This window comes from Lethenteron reissneri, chromosome 25, assembly GCF_015708825.2.
Source record: "Lethenteron reissneri isolate LAM-NWPU_2019-01 chromosome 25, ASM1570882v1, whole genome shotgun sequence".
NCBI lineage: Eukaryota > Metazoa > Chordata > Hyperoartia > Petromyzontiformes > Petromyzontidae > Lethenteron > Lethenteron reissneri.
In genome coordinates this window covers 15,317,756-15,338,900 of record NC_083803.1, presented here as the reverse complement: position 1 = coordinate 15,338,900, position 21,145 = coordinate 15,317,756, and the positions used below count along the sequence as shown (strand labels likewise).

Sequence of the window (21,145 nt, the reverse complement as noted above, 5' to 3'; positions counted from 1 at the left end):
GGACCTTCTCGCCGCACATGGCAACTACTGCCCGGAGCGGCCAGGAAGAGTTTGACCCCCACGTGCCGCTCTCGCCATGTGGCTCAGAGGCCTCGCAGGGGGCAAATGTGGGGGGTGGTGGGTTGGTGGTGGAGGGGGGGAAAGTGGGGGGGGGGGGTCATGGTCCCCCCACCCCCACCTTGCATCGCGGGGGTCGCGGTGAGCGGAGGTTGCTGTCCGGCTCAGCGTGACCCCGTGTCCGCTCGGTGAACTGCGGCTTGCGCGGGGTGCGCGGTAGCGGCCGCCACTCGGAGGCTTCCCCGCAGCAGCAGGCCGTGGGAAGAGGACAAAAGCCACGTGCACAGCGAGCCCCTCTCCTCGGTAGGGATTGCTTCGGCGATGATGACGACGACGACGATGATAGCGATACGTGGGATCAAACTAATTGCTGGCAGCAATAGGAGTTGATTGCGAATGCTGTCGCCAAGCGGCCACGCGTTTGGCACGACGGCGCTTCGCTGACGAGGCGTGACGAGTGGATGAGTGAATGAATGAGTGAGTGAATTATAACAACGCCGCGTGTTGCCGCGTCATCGAAAGGCGTGCACGTGGCGCGTGACGTGGCCGCCCTGGCTGACGAGGCTTTCCCATTTAGCACTGGGGTTGTTGATTGTTATCGCCAGGTTTTGTGGGTAACCTTTTGTTTGTTATAAATTCGGTCGGTTATCTCGTGTGTAATGCAGAAGGGTCATTGCTCGAAACGTCGCCTGTTACGTATTTTTTTTAAGGCACTGCACCTCCGATTAGCACGATTGGCTGCGTACGGTGCGAACGAAGTTCTGCATACAAACATTAGTTTCCGAGATCTGATGAGACCCAGCAAGACGTCAACTACCTCGACTGGTTAACAGAAGTTGGTGCGTTCTATCCAGACCCTGACGCCTGCTGCATACTCGGAGTTTGCGTGTCTCTCTGCCCGTGGGCGCGTAGATTTTTCTCTAGATCCTACGGGTTGTTCAACCACATTTAGAACCGATATCATGCGCTTAGAGTATTTGGCTGCTGTACATTTCCGTTTCAGTTTCATTTATTAGGTATAACCCTGTGAGCCATGAGGCTCTTGACTCGGGTACAACCGCAACAACCAAAACATGAACAATTAACATCTTAAAGTGACTACACGCAACATAAACATCCAGGAAAAACAGTAAAATCTTCCAGAAAAAAGCAGCCGTACATCAACGCTGTGTGCAGAAATCCCAGTGGGATGCAAGTCGAACAATACCAACCAGAAGACAATTTAGATAAAGTTATCAGGCTAACTCCGTACTTCAACAAACAAACATGGCTTAACCATACGTTTTAGAATATCACCAAAATAACGCTATCAAAACAATGTAACAGTGATTATAGGAACTGTGATTCAAATGTAACAATAAACGATATACACAACGTGTACGACCAAACTCTGCAGCCATAGCTGGCAGCATGAGTCACTCCATAACATGCGATAAGCCATTTCGTTGAGCTATCATTTGTGGCAAAGTCGCTTCTGAAAAGAGCTGTATATCTCAGTGGGCCGTACCTGGTGAAAAAAAAAAGTTCGTAAAGTCGAGAATTTTGCGTTTGGTTTGGTCATGAGCGCGAGATGGTCTTCGTGTACGCTTGAAGTGTAATGTAACACATGTATTGCCGTACATCATACACAGCGATGAGGTTTCACTGTGAACTGCTGGACTTTCACTCTCCCTTGAACAATCAGCGCTGACGCCTTCGCTGTCAGCTTTGTCTCGGCAGAGCGTTTCGGGTTGGGTCTTACAGGTTGCCCAACACAAACACGATATGAAAGTCACCGCTAGATGCCACTACAGGAACTCGTTACCGTTTCAAATCGGGCGTGTGAGTTTGTGCGTGAGCGCGTGTGTTTTAAATGCGCATTAAACAAAATGCAGGGCTTCATTTCAGCCGGAGCTGTCCAGGGCCGAGCTCTGGAAAATATCAACCCCCACCTCTCCCGCGCGCCCGGTCCGTCGGGGTTGGAGAGGGAGGGGGTCCGGGAGGTTTGAATCATAATATTTATTTATCCTGGAGGAAACACGACAACCTACAAAGCTCTTTGTCTCCGATGGTCAGTTTGAGAGTTGAGCGGACCCAGAGAAATATTCCACGAGAGATGAAACCCCCGAATCAATGCAAGTTGAGTAAAGTTGGCAGTGAAACACGGAGATGCAGCCGCTTGGGATTTTACTGAGAGGCAGAAAGAGGATCACGGTCGACGAGGCGACACGCGAAGGCTAAAGGACATCATCGAGGAGTGAAATGCGGACGTGGGCACGAGATGTCCTGGCGAACTGGGATAATGGCCGGAGAATATCGACGGACGGCGAGGCAGCCGCGGAGATGGAGCGCTGAGATCAGCTGGTGTGACCAAACACCACGCCCGATCGCCTTTGCCCCCACCCCCCAGTGTTGATGTTTACTGTTTACACGCTGCACCGTAGGTACTAATATTAAGGGCTGAGTCGACTTAGGGGGAGGCCCAAGACGGGGTTCAAATATTCGGGTGACCGAGTTCACAGCGCGGTGCGCTAGCCATTGCGCAACCACCCCCCCCCCCCAACACGTTCCATTGATTGTCTTCCACATTCAGATAACCCCCTCCCCCTCCTCCCCCCCTTAACTTGTATTTAAGAGCTTGTCTCTTGGAAGTTTGCCTCACTTGAGACAGTAAATCTAGCTGTGACGGTCCCACCTGATGACGGAGACTTGTGTTGGCCTCCGAAACGTCGTGATTTATTTTTCTACCCACGTGACTTTACCGAAACAACCTAAGAGTATGAATCCTTGCAGTCACGAAAGCTTCAAATCTAGAATTGCGCAACCGCTCCGAACGCAAAGACCCCCCCCCCCCCCCCCCGTATAGCCCCTGTTGGGGGCAAGGTGCCGTTGGCGAGTAGTTAACCTGTCATGGAAGGCCGGCACGGCACCACGCCCGGCCGCCTTTGTCTCACTCACACGCCGCATTCACACGCGCACACTCGGGGCGCAAGGCTGCGATGGGGCGGCCTGAGTGGGCAGAGAGAGAGAGAGCGGCGCGGGTGTGAAGTGGAAGCGCTTCATTTAGCGAGGTCAGCTTCCCATCACAAGCTTCCCTGGCCTCCGTGTGCGTGAGTGCGAGCCCCCCTCGCCCCCCCCCCCCGCACCTTCCCCTACCCCCCTCCCCTCACAGTGACCGGCGAGGTGAAGTCTGGCCCCCTCGCACTTAGCACAACAAACTCGCGCAGGGCTCGTGCGGAGTGTGTGTGTGTGTTCGCACGTGTGTGTGTGTTCGCACGTGTGTGTGTGTGCGTCCGCACGTGTGTGTGTGTCCGCACGTGTGTGCATCCTCTATGTGTGGAGGGTATTGGACCACGCGCGCATGTGTGGGAGCATGTCTGTGTGGGAGCATGTCTGTGTGTCTGTGTGGGAGCATGTCTGTGTGTCTGTGGGGGAGCATGTCTGTGTGTCTGTGTGTCTCTGTCGGAGCATGTCTGTGTGTCTGTGGGGGAGCATGCCTGTGTGTCTGTGTGTCTGTGTGGGAGCATGTATGTGTGTCTGTGTGTCTGTGTGGGAGCATGTCTGTGTGGGAGCGTGTCTGTGTGTCTGTGTGTCTGTGTGGGAGCATGTCTGTGTGTCTGTGTGTTTGTATTGGAGCATGTCTGTGTGTCTGTGTGTCTGTGTGGGAGCATGTCTGTGTGTCTGTGTGTGTGTGTGTCTGTGGGGGAGCATGTCTGTGTGTGTGTGTGTCTGTGTGTGTGTCTGTGTGTCTGTGGGGGAGCATGTCTGTGTGTCTGTGTGTTTGTGTGTGTGTCTGTGGGGGAGCGGTAGTGTCGCGGTGAGCGCACTGCGCTACCAAAACCGGCGACCCGAGTTCGATTCCCGCTCACGGCTAACACCAGTTAGGATTATCTGAACCGTTCCTGGGCCTCCCCTAGGTCGACTTAGCCTCAAATAAGTACCTCGTGCGGTGTGTAAACTTCGCCATTAAGGAAACAAAGGCGGTCGGGCGTGGTGCTGGCCACCCACCCACTCGTGCGTCGTTCCAGCCTTCATATGCCCTCGCTGATAGCACTTGCCCCAACAGTCTGTTCAGGCTATACGGGGGATCTTTGTCTTTGCGTAGGTCAACTTAGCCTTTTAAGAAGGCCCATTGCCCAAAACGTCACCTATTGTCTATTGTGTCCTCTTGAGCCCACGGCGTTGGCTGTTTGTTTTGCTTTGTTCTCGTGCACCGCGGCCAACGCAGCAGCATCGCAATTTAAACGCGCAAAATGCAGAGCTCACTTCATTACGTGCGAATCACCCCCCCCCCCCACCTCTCTCACTCTCACGTCAGCCCCTCCTGGCTGAGAGCTGCCATGGACCGGAGCCATCAACTCGCTACTTTCTCGCCGCGTTCTCAGAGCCGAGGCCCGGCGCGCGATCGTGTACGAGACGCGGTCGGGGTGGGAGGGAGGATTGGAACTCGTGGAAGAGATTGTCGAGAGCGTTGCGAGCTACGAGATTCAGCCGACCTCGCGTCTCTCCGCAAGGTCTCCGGAGACATCACGAGCGAGCCGCGTGAACGTCGCGCGATCATCGAGGGAACCTTCCTACCCCCCCTCCCTTCTCTCTGCCCGTCGACTTGCGAGCGGCGACGTTTGCCGAAAATAAATCGACTCGGTGGTTTGCTTCAAGGCAGGCGTCGCTGACTTCGTTCACTCTCGATCGTTCATTCACACACGTCGCTTGCATCGATCCGCTTTCCGTGTCGATCTCGCTCTACGGCACGTGTGATATTCCTCGTCGTCGTCGTCTGTTCCGTCCGACAGATCAATATCGACGATGCGACCAAAACGACTTTTTTACGCCACGATTCTGTTTCACTTTTTGCCATCTTCCCGCTTTGTTCAGATCGCAATCGCTGCCTCGACTTATATATCGACCGCTACATCCATTCACCGGTTTTCTGTCTTCGCCCCCCCCCACTCCTCATTTATCACCGCTTGCACGACATTTAATTACCGCTCTCGTTATGAAACCCTCCTCATGTGCGCTGTCGCTTTGCCCCACGCCATCGAATTCGGTTGTGTGGGTGAGCCTCATCTGTCGCTGAAATAAGATTGTGACTGAGCGAGTCCTCGCGGCGCAAAGCAGCGCCGGGTTCACGAGCGTTACCCCGAGCAGCTCGGAGCAATGTCCACTCTGTTGTCCTTCCCCGATGCACGCTGGGTAAGGCTGTGTGGTTCGCTGCGAACGAAGTTCCACATGCATACGTGGTCACTTCAAATTCGTGGGCCCGTTTCGACTTCGCCGCCTCTGAATTATTAACTACATATATATCTATCTATATCTCGTATTTCATTTTGGAATTGTTGTGCCACCACCCCCTCCCCCACCACCACCCACCACACCCACCTCCTCCCACACCTTAGTCGCTTGTCCCCTGGCCGCAGAGGAGCGGTCGCCACGAGGCGCCACCAGGCGACCCCCGACTCCCCTGAGCGGTGGCCGCCACGCCGAACCCAGTCCGGCACCGTGGCGCGGCACGCATAGCCCTGAATGTCGCCTCGCTACGATCACCCTCGTGCACGTGCGCCACTCGTTTGTCTTGAGCTCCACGGTGGCTAGGGAGATGTTACTACCTCGCCTGGTATACAGGAGGTCGTGGGATCGATCTCGTCCCTGACGCCTGCTGTATGTTTGGAGTTTGTGTGTGTCTCTCTCATCATCACGGTGGCTGGGAGATGTTACCTACCTCGCTTGGTATACAGAAGGTCGTGGGATCGATCCCGTCCCTGACGCCTGTTGTATGTTTGGAGTTTCCGTGTATATTTCTCTCATCATCATAACCATCACGGTGGCTGGGAGATGTTTACCTCCTCGCCTGGTATACAGGAGGTCGTGGGTTCGATCCGTCCCTGACGCCTGCTGTATGTTTGGAGTTTATGTGTCTCTCATCCGTGGTCGCGTGGATTTTTCTACGGGTCCTCCGGTTTGTTCCCCTCCACATTTAGAATTAACACGCGTTCAGAGTGTCTGTCTGCTGCTATAAATACCCACGCGATAAGCCACTTCGTTCAGCTATCATTTGTGGTGGCCAGGTCGCTTCTGTAAAAAAAAAAAGGTGTTACATAGCTCGGCGTGCCTTACCTGCTAAGATCAACACAGTCCAACAATAAACAGAGCTGCTACGCATGTATTTATTTATTCGAAAGGGTCAACTTTGAGACCTCGTGCACTCCGCACGCCGGGCAGACAGCGCGGCGTCGGCCTCGAGCACGCGGATGCCGGCGAGCGACGTAACAAGAAGAGGCATTCCTCCTCTTCGCTTGAACAAACAACACGGAACTCTGCGGCGTGTCAGGAGCCGCGATGCGAGACGGTGGCTCCTCGTTAGGTGACGCCATGAGGCAGTTCTTGAAGAGTCGCCGTAGATTTCGATTGAAAGCTTCTTTCGTGACTGCAGGGATTCGTCTTCTTGGCTCTTTCGGTAAAGTCACGTAGAAGGGAAATGATAAAATAATAAAACATAATAAAATACAATTCTCACGATTTTTCGGCCACAACGCAAGCAACCGTCCGCTTGCGTTGTGGCCGAAACGTCGTGAAAATTGTATTTTATAATGTTTTATTTTTTATTATTTCCCTTCTACGTGACTTTACCGAAAGAACCAAGAAGATGAATCCCTGCAGTCACGAAAGCTTCAAATCGAAATTTAACTGCTTTTTGAGTTTCGTTTGTTGTCCCTCTTCCATAACTCCGGATTAGCACGACTGTTTCCGCACGGTGCGAAATAAGTTAAAAGTTAAACATACATACAACATACATACAACATACGTACATATGTGAAATCGGCAGGCCTAATAGGTCACCGCGTGGTCCGTTCGCCCCGGGCTCGCAGTTAAACGATAAAGGCGCAGCCCTGCAACTGAAAGCCCACGCCACCGCTTGCACAAGGAGCCTTCCACTTTCCATGCTGAAGAGAAGTGTTGGTAGAGGAGAGCTTGACCCATCTCGTTACCCCCCCCCCCCCCCAACAGCACCACGCGACCTACCACCGATCGACCCTTGTACCCATTGATGCCGCTGGGGAGGTCGATAAACTTGGCCAATTGTTTCAACTTCCACGCCGGGAGATGGGATCTAACCGGTGGCCCTCATGGATTGCGATTCAGGGCCGGATGTGCCACCCAACATGACTAGCAACGCGCTTAGCTTACTGTAGCTTCTCAGCTCGGTTCACGTCCATTGCCCTAGATCTGTCTACACGCGCAGAAAACCGGTAACCGTTGTTTTGTTGTCGTGTGTTTGTTCGTGCAATTATTGGGTCATACAGATAGAAACATGTTTTAACAAACGCTCATGGATATCTCCGAGTCGCCGGGATTGTGTCTGGTCTCGTCACACCTCGGGTGACTGGGCGCTTGCCGCTGCTGCACAGGCAACCGCAGATCACACACAAAACCAACTCTTGCTTATCACAATGATGATGATGATAACACACAAAACCAACTCTTGCTTATCACAATGATGATGATGATAACACACAAAACCAACTCTTGCTTAGCACAAAAGGGACATTGCCCAAAACGTCGCCCGTTTTTTTAAAACGTAAAAATTGTATTTCTTAAATTTTAGGGCCACGAAGATTTATTGGCGACTGCGTAGAGTTTATACTCTTCATACTTGGGAAGCTAAGCAGGCGACAGGATGTTCAGCCTGGATCGTGCTTTGCTTGGATGAGTGACGGCCCCGTGTGACAGGACGCGGGGTCGTTAGGCGATGCAGGGCTACGGGTTAAGCAGCAGGGGGCAGTGAAGTGAATCCATTGTGGCCACACGTATGTATGTATGTCGAGTACATGTTGAACTTCTTTCGCACCGTACGTAGCCAAACGTGCCAATCGAAGGTGTGCGGGGAGAATGACATCAAACTAAACACAAACAACAGTTCTAAAGGAATGAGTTTCCCATCTAGATGATGATGATTTCAAAGTGCATAGCGCCAGAAAGAAGAGCGTTCCACACGGCCGCAGAAATGCGTTTGAAAGCGCGCGACGCGGTCTTTGTTTGACGGCCAGCTGCCAAAAGCCGCCGCCGCTGCTGCTGCTGCGATGAGCGGAGTTGGCGTGATGGTCTCTACTCCTCGACGAGACCAGCAAGGTCTTGTTCCGCTCCATCTGTTGCAAGCACTTTGTGTGTACTGAGTGCTCACCGCCTTCAACAAGCCGCACTGCCCAGCGTGGTGAAGTATGGCCAAAAGAACCACCCCTTTCAAAATAAAAATAAAAACCCGCACAGCTTCGGCAGGCTCAGTATGCAGAAGTCATTCGCCACTGGTTGTTCGCCGTGTCCGGGAATCGAACTTCGAGATCGTGCAGTGTGCTACCCACTGGCCTTATAAAACCCGGTACAAAAAAAACACATATTTAAAATGTATTTATTTGTAATTAATTTAAAAAGATGATTAGCAACAAGATGATATTAATTGATGCCGCAATTATGTATTCATATTTCTTCGCTTGCAAGATTGTAAGCGCACGCGCGTGCACTTCATAAAGAAAACAAACCTGGCACCCAGCTCCGTGCAGTTGTGAGCATTTAACGTCAGATCATGAATTTACAACGAGGAAGAAAAACCATGCATACGCGTGGGTTCCGTAACCCTTTCTCATATGTCCCCGTGCCTGTCAGAATTTGTCTTTTCGCAACGAATGCATGGTACAACAACAACAACAATTCCAAACTAAACTATATTTATTTCATACTCTTTGGTTATTTCGGTAAAGTCACGTAGAACAATAATACGAGATCACGACGTTTCGATCGTCACGAAGCAATCTATCCCATCTGAGGATGATCGCTTGTGTGGCGATCGAAACGTCGATATCTATTATTCTTGTTCTACGCGACTTTACCGAAAAAACCCAAGAGTATGGATTCCTGCAGTCACGAAAGCTTCAAATGAAGACTATATTTATTCTACCAGGCAAGGCCCACTGAACATTTTATCTATTTTATTCAGAATCGACCTGGCTATCACACACGATGACCGACCGAGAAGTGGCTTATCATCAAGTGGACATTTATAGGAACCAACTATTCTTCCGGATTACCTGGCCGTGTAATAATCATTATTTTTCATAATATATTTTTGAACATTGTTGTCTTGCAGTGCAAACACAAGGGGGGCAGAGGGGGGGGGGGGCACTGTGGGGGGGGGGGGGGGGGTCCAGTGTTGTGTTATTGCCAATTTGCCACTGCCTACAGGAATGTTTTGCTGGGAGACTGGGTCTGGGTCAATCGGAGGCAAGCTGTGTTCCAGATGTGCTGTCAGGTTCCATGGGTCAGGGCTGGGGTCACTTGAGAGTCATTTCCCTGTGCCGTCGCTAGCTTCAGGGAAGAGTGGGTGGGTGGGTAGGGGGAGCAAGAGTTGGTGGTGGTGGTGGTGGGGGGGGTGATGGCGATTGCATTAAAGCCGCAGTAAACCTGACGTCCACGCGACGTCTCGCGTCGTGTGACAATGCAAATGTATCAATTACGGATACTGTTCGTGGCCCGGGCACGTACAATTAAGTCGTTACGATGCAGACTGACCGTTTGCTTTTGGGTATTTATTTTTTCATGAATTTAGAAGAAGAAGAAAGGAGGTTAGGAGGGAAGAATAATTAACATAATAATACGAATAAATAATTTACCGTTACGTTGTATTGTTTTACTCAATGGTGCGATGTGTGTGTACCGCATTGTGTAGATGTGTGTGTACTTCATTGTGTATAGATGTGTGTGTACCGCATTGTGTATAGATGTGTGTACTGCATTGTGTATAGATGTGTGTGTACTACATTGTGTATAGATGTGTGTGTACTGCATTGTGTGTAGGTGTGTGTGTACTACATTGTGTATATATGTGTGTGTACTTCATTGTGTAGATGTGTGTGTACCACATTGTGTATATATGTGTGTGTACCACATTGTGTATATATGTGTGTGTACTACATTGTGTAGATGTGTGTGTACTACATTGTGTAGATGTGTGTATACCGCATTGTGTATAGATGTGTGTGTACCACATTGTGTATAGATGTGTGTACTACATTGTGTAGATGTTTGTGTACTACATTGTGTAGATGTGTGTGTACTTCATTGTGTAGATGTGTGTGTACTTCATTGTGTAGATGTGTGTGTACCGCATTGTGTATAGATGTGTGTGTACCGCATTGTGTATAGATGTGTGTGTACTGCATTGTGTAGATGTGTGTGTACTACATTGTGTAGATGTGTGTGTACTACATTGTGTATATATGTGTGTGTACTACATTGTGTCTATATGTGTGTGTACTACATTGTGTAGATGTGTGTACCGCATTGTGTATATATGTGTGTGTGTCCTGCATTGTGTATATATGTACTACATTGTGTATATATGTGTGTGTACTGCATTGTGTATAGATGTGTGTGTACTACATTGTGTATAGATGTGTGTGTACTACATTGTGTATAGATGTGTGTGTGTACCACATTGTGTATATGTGTGTGTGTGTGTACCGCATTGTGCATATATGTGTGTGTGTACCGCATTGTGCATAGATGTGTGTGTACTATATTGTGTATAGATGTGTGTGTACTACATTGTGTATAGGTGTGTGTTCTGCATTGTGTATATATGTGTGTGTACTACATTGTGTAGATGTGTGTGTACTACATTGTGTATAGATGTGTGTACTACATTGTGTATATATGTGTGTGTACTACATTGTGTATATATGTGTGTGTACCACATTGTGTATAGATGTGTGTGTGTGTACTACATTGTGTATAGATGTGTGTGTACCGCATTGTGTATAGATGTGTGTGTACTACATTGTGTATAGATGTGTGTGTACCGCATTGTGTATAGATGTGTGTGTACTACATTGTGTATATATATGTGTGTGTGTGTACCGCATTGTGTATAGATGTGTGTGTATTACATTGTGTATAGATGTGTGTGTGTACCGCATTGTGTATATATGTGTGTGTACTACATTGTGTATAGATGTGTGTGCACCGCATTGTGCATATATATGTGTGTGTGTACCGCATTGTGTATAGATGTGTGTGTGTGTGTAATGCATTGTGTATAGGTGTGTGTGTTCTGCGTTGTGTGTGTGTGTTGTTGGTAAACCCCTTCAGGCACTCACCTATTGTTCACATTATTAGACGCTCCGGAAAGTAAGACGCACCCCAGACCCGTGTGCGGTGTCAATAAAGTTATACAAATCTGCTCTCACACACACCTACCGGATTATAAGACGCACCCGGGGGGCGGTGGGGGGTGGGAGTGCGTCTTATAATCCAGACAACGTAGGTAGCAACAAGTTCTGCTTATTTCTCACTCCACTGCTAGATGAAAGCCTCTCGACGGGAGTTTGTTTGACCATTCTTCACCAAGTTGGGCAATGCGGATCGGTGAAGGTGGTGGTGGTGGTTGCACCAGAAACAGTTGAGGTATCACGAGCCACTGGTACAAGGCCGTGCCTAGGTGACCACGTGGACAGCGTGACGAACTAACCTGTATATCAAACTTACTTTTCAAACAAACTTTTTGGAGACGCATCAGCCGTAAAAAAAATTAACCCGTAAAACTAAGTTTTTCACCTATAAATCCTTTATATGCGTGGCATCGGTTTTATTTTATTATTCATTTCTGTTTTTCTTGAGTAAGAGTTTCATTTTTATCACATTGGTATGTTAAATTAAATATGAAAAAAATAAATTCCTAAAAAGTGGAAAATTTCGGGAAAAAATGTTTTCACGAAAATAAATTGTCACGCACAACGAGTCTGTGTGCAAAATGTCAGCTCGATTGGATCACGGGAAGTGGGTTAAAAAACGACCGAAAGATTTGCACGGTCGTAAGCACGCAGGCAAGCAAGCAAGTGAACTTAATATAAAGGATTAAAAAAAACGCTGCGTGGATTGTGCGCCAAGTCTCCCATCTCACTGAAAGCGCATCTGCAGACGCTGTACATGGACGGTGGGACGTGCGTGTGTTGTGAAGAGAAGTAGCCGAGCCTTAGGTCGAGAGGAGGGAGTCTGAAGGTGGTGAGCCTAGAATTGACCTGGGGCAGAGAGTCCACAGTACAGACGACTGTTGGGGGAGGGGGGGGTGGAAGGCAGTTCCAGACAATTGCGAACAGCAGTGGAGAACGAGCGACCGCTCAAGTGCGAGTTTCATTCTAGTGTCGAATATCCGAACTGATCCTGGACTCGTACAAGGTCGACTCAGCCTTAAATTAGTTACCTGGCGCGGTGTGCAAACAATCCCCACCGGGCGTGGTTCTGGCCACGCCCAGTCCCATCGTTGCACCTTGCAGGCCTTCATAGGTGCTCGCCGCACAGACAGCCCACGCTGCAACAGTTTGTATCTGATGAGGGGATTGGGGGGGGTGTCTTTGTTCTGCGTGCGTCGAAGTGAACCCGGCCTGCTGCACGTGCGTGCGCGCGCGTCGCCTACATCCTAATTTCTTCTACATCGAGAGTCCTGAGCGTGGAGTGGAGGCGGAGGAGGAGGAGAGGGGGGAGGGGGCAGGTGGGCACCTCGCAGATTAATTTGGATAAACATAAGAAAGCCGAGCCCGCCTATCAGAGGTCCAAAACCTCGCCAGCCAACCCACCGATAGGAAAGCGGCGGTGGCTTCTGTCACCTGCCTGCAATTAGCTTTTATTTTCACCGTGGATTCCGCAAATGAATGATAATTCTGTAATGTTTTTTTTTTGGGTGCAATTTCGGGGTCGGGGACCGAGAGCGGGGCCGCCGCCGCCGCCGCTGAATCGATGCCAAGAGGCGGCGGCTGCGGCGGGCGGTCGAGGCCACGGCGAACTCCGCGGACGAACAGGGGACTGAATGGGAGAGCGAGCGAACGAGCGGGCGGGCGGGCGAGGCGAACTTCCCGTTGGGCCGGGCTCGGAGGCTCTCTCCGCCTGCAGATCAAACGAGGGCGAGCTGCCGTGCGCCCGCTATCCCATCGCACGAAATTGGAAGCAGATTTAGCGGCTGAAAGATGCCTTGAATTAACTTCTTGTCAGAAAGCTTTGGTAATTGGGGAGGGGGGGGGCGAGGTGGGGGGGGGGAGGTTCGTAGGGAAAACATACCGAAATAGTTGGCCATTATAAATCACCTCGAACATCTGCGCGCTTAATTTTATTCCTAGAGTGGGTGGTTGACAGGTAACTGCCTTTTGTTTTAGAAGGTTTGGAGTGGCCGTCTCGGGGTGAGCAATGGAAATATCTCACTGGGGGCATTAATTACCGCGCTCGTCGTACGCGGCCGTGGTGGGCCCTCGTTTACGTGCATTTTTTTTCCCCGAACCGCGAGTTGCACCTGCGCGCACCGTTTTTCCCTTTTTCAAGGGCAGAATTTCTCGATTTGTGCATCTTGAAATATTAAAAATAAAAAAAAATAAAAAAGCAGAGAAATCCCTTCCGCACCGATTGAAACGATGGCGCGAGATTCTTGAATCAACTCGCCGCTCTCCCTTGGCCCTCCCCACCACCGCTGCCGTCCGCCTCTGTCCAGCCAGCGGTGTGGAGTTGGTCCCAGCGGGGTTAGTCGCTCGGCCCGTCACGTGTGGTGGGGCAAAGCGTGGGTTCACTTTTCCCACATCTTCCGAGGCGTGTGGCCAGCGTTGTGGAACAGAGGCGAGAAAAGATGTCTCGCTTCTTGGTGAGATTCTCCAGAGATGGCTGGTGTGGACGAGGCGCGTAGGCTGCTACGACTACCAGCCGGTGCGATAGTTGACACAATGATGCAGGTTTCTCAAATCCCCTCTCTTTCTCTCTATCCACCAGGCAGCGTAAATGGGTCGATCACCGTTCGTCGGTTGGCCGCGTGTGGTGGGGGTCAAGTGTACGTACGTACTCCCAACAACAAAAAATATATACTTTTTATTTTACCAGGTAAGGCTCACTGATCTTGATAGCTCTTTTCCAGAAGCGACCTGGTCACAAATGATAGCTCAACGAAGTGGCTTATCGTGTGGAAATGTATAGCAGCCAAATACTCTTAACGCGCGTTTTTAAATGTATAGGGAAAAATGGGAGGACCCGGAGAAAAATCCACGCGACCACGGGGAGAACATGAAAACTCCAAATACTGTATACACGCGATCAAACCCACGACCTCCTGTATACCAGGCGAGGTAGTTAACATCTTCGCCACCGTAGCGCCCCAAGGTGCTTGGAGTAGGTCAAAATGCCCTCTAAACGGCTCTCTCAAGCTCCCTTTAGAGCAGTGGTTCGTCTTAACCTGGCGTGCACACACCCAACTGGGAGTGCGAGATGTCCTTTCTGCGGGTGCGAGACGTGGCCAGATTTTTTTTTTGAATGTCAATCATCGAAACACAAATTTAGCACGGACACGTCAGTACAACTACTTTGTTTCACCAAAGTCTTGCAAAGCTGCAGTAAAGGTTAAGAACCACTGCTCTAGAGCCTCTTCCGTCAGCAGTGGCGTGAGAATATAAAGTGCAGATCTGCACCCTCTACTTTACTTTTTAAAAACCTTGAGGAGCCGTAGCCATGAGCGACAAACATCCATCTGCCAAGGGCTCGCAAACCACGCGAGACGAACCCGGCTGGGAAACATTCACGCACCTTTGCCGCCTCCCCGTTGTACGCCAAAGCCGACGGACACAACAGCTTTTAAATGTAACGCCCGTGTTTAACCGCGACCCCTTTTTAGGCGGCCGGGGGACGCCCTGAATGGCAAATGAAATGAATCACAGTGTAGTAATTCCATTCAGTGGGGTGTGGGCTCTTTCTTTTTCCTTTCTCTCTCACCGTAATGAATTTCCAGGCCATGACGTAACGGATGTGGTCAATCAGGGCGCCTGTTTGCAGAGGCGGCCTGGACGGAAGTCTTGGTCGCAATATGAAGTGGAGAGGCATTAGCGGTTGAATGGGAGGGACGTGAGGTGTGTGTGTGTGGGGGGGGGCACAAGATGTAATTCTATACCCTAACTGTGTTCGCGAGCGAGTGAGTGAGTGAGATGAACAGCAAACGTGCCTTTAGTCAGCCGCGACAATTCTCACATTGTCTCGGCGAAGTTTCTTTCGTGGCTTGAATTTGAATTAAAAAAAAACTAATTTGAATTTGGGATGGTGGATCTTCGCCGCGCCTAAGTGTCGGTTGTCGTTTCACCCTAAGCTGCCCATTGTCTCGAGATAGTGAGAATAGGGGCGACCGCATTTCTGGTGGCAATATCAGCCGTACCTGTTTAACTTAAGCAGGAAGGACGCCCGCTGAAAAAACGACTCTGTTTGCCGATGTTATCGGATCTGTGACACTCAATCACCCCGGGCCAGTTAAGTTGCCTGTCCCAAAGTGCAAATATTTTAGACCCGAGGAATTGAGACCATTTCACCGTCTTTCAGTCTAGAGGTGGGGGTCATCCTTCACCAGCGCGAAAACCTTAAACTCAAGACATCAATCTGCGGAAACATGCAAACTTAAAGAGTATGGCGCTTATCATCACCGCTGGCCAGAATGGTGATTTCACAAGGCAGAGAGAGCGAGCGAGAGAGAGAGAGAGAGAGCTCCTTGGGCAATGCGTTTGTAAGCAAATAAATCTGTCCAATGATGCGGTCACACCAAATGCAAACCTCCCCAACCATAAACAAAACAGCCACAATGAGAATCCACCAAAGCAGATAATGAACTTTAGAAATGGCAAACGCATTGCAACGGGCGATGCTTAAACCTCAACCGATGTAGCGCGATTATCCCTTTATCTGCCACTGCTGTGACACTTTACAAAATGCGTAAAAACTTTACTGCACGACTCACTGTCATGTTAAAAAAAAATCCATATTTTCCGGACATGTACGTCGACATTATTAAGGCGAAAGTTTATTTACGTTTTTTTTTCGTGTTTGGTCGCAGTCTAATAAACGATTGGAAGGTGCTGGGGTTGGAACGACTAAAAGGCTCGCTCCTTTGCTCGGCCGACGTGTGGATGGAAAAGGTGCGCGCGTGTGATCTTGGCTTTCCTGGACACTTTTGTTGGCCTGTAAATATGGCCCTCTAACCCTTCCTGTCCTTTAGGGCGCTGCGATGGTGTTTACAAAGGGCTTGCGAACCCCCTTTTCCAAACTCTGCACGAAAATTTACAGAGGGGGGGAAGTTTCAGGCTTCCCAAATGCCAACCATCTGCCGGGGCGCATCCGTGTATGGTTCAGCTGCTCTTAATCAACGGAAAATGAGGGACAGACTCGATTTTTATGCGTGTCACGGTCTCTTAGTGGTATTTCTGGTTAATCACCTCCTGCGCGTTAAACGCTTATTTCTCTGAGTCACTTTATGGAGCGCAACGACGCCCCTCCGTTCGTTTGTTTCGGCTCGCAACTGAGACGAAGACGCCGCGTGCAACTTCGTTGTACGCCGCCACCGCTTGCTTGCCGGGGTTTTTTTCACCGCTCACCTTTACGCGTGCGCGTGTGTGCGCGCGTAGGCGCGTGTGCGTCTGTGTCGAGTCAGCCTCAAATGAGTACTTAGCGCGGTGTGTAAACGTCGCCACTGGGGAGACAAAGGCGGGTCCGGCGTGGTAATGGCCACCCACCCACCCACGTGTGTCGTGGCGGCCTTTCTCGGTGTTCGCTTGCAGCACTTGGCTCAAAAAGTATGTGAGGCCTATACGCGGGATCTCTGTCTTTTTTGTGTACATCATAGGAGCGCGCTAAGAGCACTTTCCGCAAAAGTGTGTTGAGGCTATACGGGAGATTTTGCCTTTGTTGTGCGTGTGTAAATGGGGGTGCGGTAGTGTAGTATGTCTCTCTCTGTGTGTGTCTTTGTGTGTGCACCCGCATCAGGGTGCATTGACGCTTAAAATCCTGAATATACCAGCGTTGACTTCTCGGTCAATGTCAACATTTGTGGGGGAGCGGTGGCGCAGCGGTTAGCGCACGAAGCTACGAACCCCGGCGACCCGAGCTCGAGTCCCGGCCACGACTTTATAACAGCGATGATCCCCGGCGCGGTGTGCAAAACATAATCAATGGGGGAGACAAAGGCGGCCGGGCGTGGCTACTGGCCACACCACCCACTTCGGACACCATGTCGACCTTCATGGGTGCTCGCCAATCAGCACTCGCCCCGGCAGCCTGTGTGGGCTGCACGGGGGGGTGGGGGGGGTCGTGGTCTTTGTGCGCGCCCGCCCGCCCGATCGCCCGCCCGCATTAACGCTTACAAAGCTGAATATTCCAGTTTTGAGCTCTCGGCCAATGTCAACATTTGTCGACACGCAGAGCGCTGGGCCGTGAGCATTCGCGAAATTCCTCCAGCGCGGCGCGCTGCGGTGTACGAATTTAATGAGGCTCGCTGACTGATGGATTGAGTGGGAGACTCTGACCACCCAATCATTGTCACGGACTCAATTGTCCTCTCGCCAAACCGATCGGCGAGGCAGGCTTTGCCAGCCGAACGGCCGTCTATTCACCACTCTCTGACTTTTACCTGTTGGTTTTTTTTCTCCCACCTAACGTCTTAAATCACCGCACTTGCCGCCTGCCTCCTTCCAACTCCCGCACCACCCTCCCGTGTCCGGCCGAACTTAAATCATCGCGGCTTGGATCCGGCAGAAGTGAAAATTGCGTCGAAGCATCTCAAGGTGGCCCGATCCACGGCAGAATTCTCTCCGCGAAAGTGGTCGATGGGCCAGGGCTTATGATGATTATTATTATATGGGCGCGGTGACAACTTCTGTTCGTAAGATTTTGCACCTGGGAAACGATTGCAGTCGGTGTTGTTCTCGGCCGCAGCTCGCGTTGAAAGTCTCGGAGCGGTCTCCTTTCATTACCCGCCTCCTGACGTCACAATAGTATTTGCCACGTGACGCGCGAGCGGATTGTGACATCAAAGAACAGACGCAGACAAAGGTTCACCCGTATCGCCCGAGCAGACCGCGTGGGGTGCAAGTGCCGTTGGCGAGCACCTGTGATCGCACGTACGGTGACATCGCACCCACCACGGTTAACACAAAGTCACACAACTCAACACGTTCGTCAATAACACAGCGATGATTTAAAATATGATATGTAATAGGCGACGTTTCGGGGCATTGGCCCTTCTTTACCGCGCATAAATGACGACAGCACGGGTGGTAAGATCGCTTCTTGGCGGATTGTAATCGCCTTTGGTGCCGCTGTTGTGTTTACGATACGGTTAGGTCAAGATATTTTACGATACGTTGTTTAAGTTTGGTGGCAGTGTGGTGGGCGCACTGAAGTTGCAAGCATGGGTTGGATACCTGGGTAGGGAGAGTAATGGCAAATTATATTTCGACTTGCTACTTAATATGTCGTCAGTCCGTCTCTCCCTCCCTCCGGACGTGAAAGCCAGTCAGCCAGTCAACCAGTCAGTCAGCCAGTCGACCAGCCAAACTTCCTTCATCTTCCTCTCCCTCTCCTCCTTCTAAAATTCTGTCGTATGATAAGTGATAATTTACAACGTTAACGTTGTTTGGGGAAGATGAAAGGTTGGATACACGTGCAAACGTTCTTCTAAGTAAAATCTGATTCGCGAACAGAATAAATATGTACACGCCCTTTATAATCTGCCCAGTGAAAGCATTTGCGAGGCAGTGAATACGGTTAAACGCTGCCACGCAGGCTATCGCTGCTGTGCCGCTCTCTGATGCGCGTTCAGGTTGCACCACGCGTTGTTCGGCACGACGATGTCCGACGTTTCGCGCCACGTGCCGGGGGCTTCTTCACGACCCGGACAGCGCAGACAGTTACAATCGGGATTCTACAGTAAACAAACACCACGTGCAGATCACAGCGGGCTGGGCATGAGGTGGAGAGAGAAAGAGAGGGAGGAGAGAGAAACAATTCCAGCTTGGAAAACACCGAGCGACTCAACTTATTCGAATAGACATTATTTTAGTTTTAGATGATAATAATACCGCGAACGCTGTAGCTGTTTCTCATATGCGGGTCTAATGTCAACCCCACCACCACCACCACCCTCTCCCGTCTCTTCAGCGCCACCACCACCACCCTCTCCCATCTCTTCAGCTCCACCACCACCAACACCACCACCCTCTCCCATCTCTTCAACGCCACCACCACTACCAACACCACCACCACCAGCCTCTCCCATCTCTTCAGCTCCACCACCTCCACCACCCTCTCCCATCTCTTCAGCTCCACCACCACCCTCTCCCATCTCTTCAGCCCCACCACCACCACCCTCTCCCATCTCTTCAACGCCACCACCACCAACACCACCACCACTACCACCCTCTCCCATCTCTTCAGCTCCACCACCACCACCCTCTCCCATCTCTTCAGCTCCACCACCACCACCACCCTCTCCCGTCTCTTCAACCCCACCACCACCACCACCCTCTCCCATCTCTTCAGCCCCACCACCACCCTCTCCCGTCTCGCCAACCGCAATGTGCTTGACTGCACTTCGTGCTGTATAACGGCAATGCGCTGCGATTCTAGATCGCGGAGCGTCTCATTGTGACCGATCCTCGAGACGCGTGCAGCAACATTGGTGGGGAATGTTTTATGTTGGTAGAGGCAGTCAGTTGTGCCTGGACTTGAACAGGGGCATTGAGTGAACAGCACGGACGGTTCGGGGAAGGGAGTTCCAGACTTATGCGTGGGGAGACAGCAGAGGAGGATGCAGCGACCTCCAACTGAGCGATGGTTGACCGGAGGCTTCGAGAGAAAGCAGAGTGAGATGAGAGGGGAGATGTAACGGGGGTGAGCGGAGGGGACGTAGAGTGAGATGAGAGGGGAGATGCAACGGGGGTGAGCGGAGGGGGCGTAGAGTGAGATGAGAGGGGAGATGTAACGGGGGTGAGCGGAGGGGGCGTAGAGTGAGATGAGAGGGGAGATGTAACGGGGGTGAGCGGAGGGGGCGTAGAGTGAGATAAGAGGGGAGATGTAACGGGGGTGAGCAGAGGAGGCGTAGAGTGAGATGAGAGGGAAGATGCAGGCAGGAGCGAGTCTATCTTGAAGCCGGTGAAATTGACTCGGCACTGGATTTGAGATCACGCGGGGCGATTCCCGCGGGGCGATCCCGTGGGGCGATCTCAGTGTGGGATATTTGAGCGGGGAGGGGGGGGGCGTCGTAGAGGAGATAAGAGGCAGGGTTTTGGGACAATCGACGGCAACAGCGGCAATGCAGAGCTCCCAACGTTGAGCGACAGTTCCACCCCTTTGGTGCATCCCCGCGTTTCGCTCTTGCGCCGAGTCTAGCCCGAGTGCAGCTGGCAGGCAAAAAAAAATATTTGAATAATCGTGACCTTGATTGCATCATTGTGTTAGGAAACTGGATGCAGTGGAGGGGACGTGTGTGTATGTTTTTTTCTTTCTCTTTCTGGAACATGCGTTGAGAACACCGCAAAGTGGCCCCGGGTCTCCCGTGAGCTCTCGGTGCAATTACACCCGGGACGATTCCACGCCGAGCCCCCAAGGGGCAATGGGAGTAGTCATATGTAGTTATTTATTTAATAACACGTACATTTCTCCGTGTAAAGAATACGCACAGCTCCCTCTCTCTTTCCCTCTCTCTCTTGTGAGATGGTAGAGAGCAACGTGGCTCCCCCTCCACCCCACCGCCCCCCCCGAGGTTTGAGTTGCGGTGTTTCGACTGAGAAAACTTGTAAAGTGCCTCTGACATTTTTTTGTTGTTGTGAGTTTATATTTTTTCTATTACAAATAAAAAAAAATGAACAAATGGCAACAACAACAAAAATAAAAATAAACCCACCGTGACTTTTCTAACCGGAGTTTCGCACGCAAATCCGCGTTCAGTATGACTGCACTGTGTACCTCAAACAAAGAAATAAAGCAGATGCCGTTCGTTACAGCAGCAAAAAAAATATCGAATTCGGTTTAGCGCCAGATTAAGGTATGAGTAGTGACGCGTGTTTATTTCTGTCATTTGACGAGTTGAGAACACATGAGACCAGGATAGAGCGCCATTAGCAAGAGCGACCCGGGGCATTGAGTCTGCCGCTAGGGGGGCAATGATTGGTTCTGACGCGGTGCAGTCATAATAATCTGGCGGGTAGCAGAATCTAAATATTCACACAGGAGGAATACGATGAGATTTAAAGCTCTCTTTGGCAGATGTCTAGTGGGGGCA

The 21,145-nt window shown here is 50.9% G+C and overlaps 1 protein-coding gene across 1 annotated transcript in view; it reads left to right on the top strand.

The window, feature by feature from the left end:
* The window catches only part of SLC25A21 (solute carrier family 25 member 21), a 136,661-nt gene that overhangs the window by 74,953 nt on the left and 40,563 nt on the right, over positions 1–21,145 (top strand). The gene's annotated exons all lie outside the window — the stretch shown is intronic.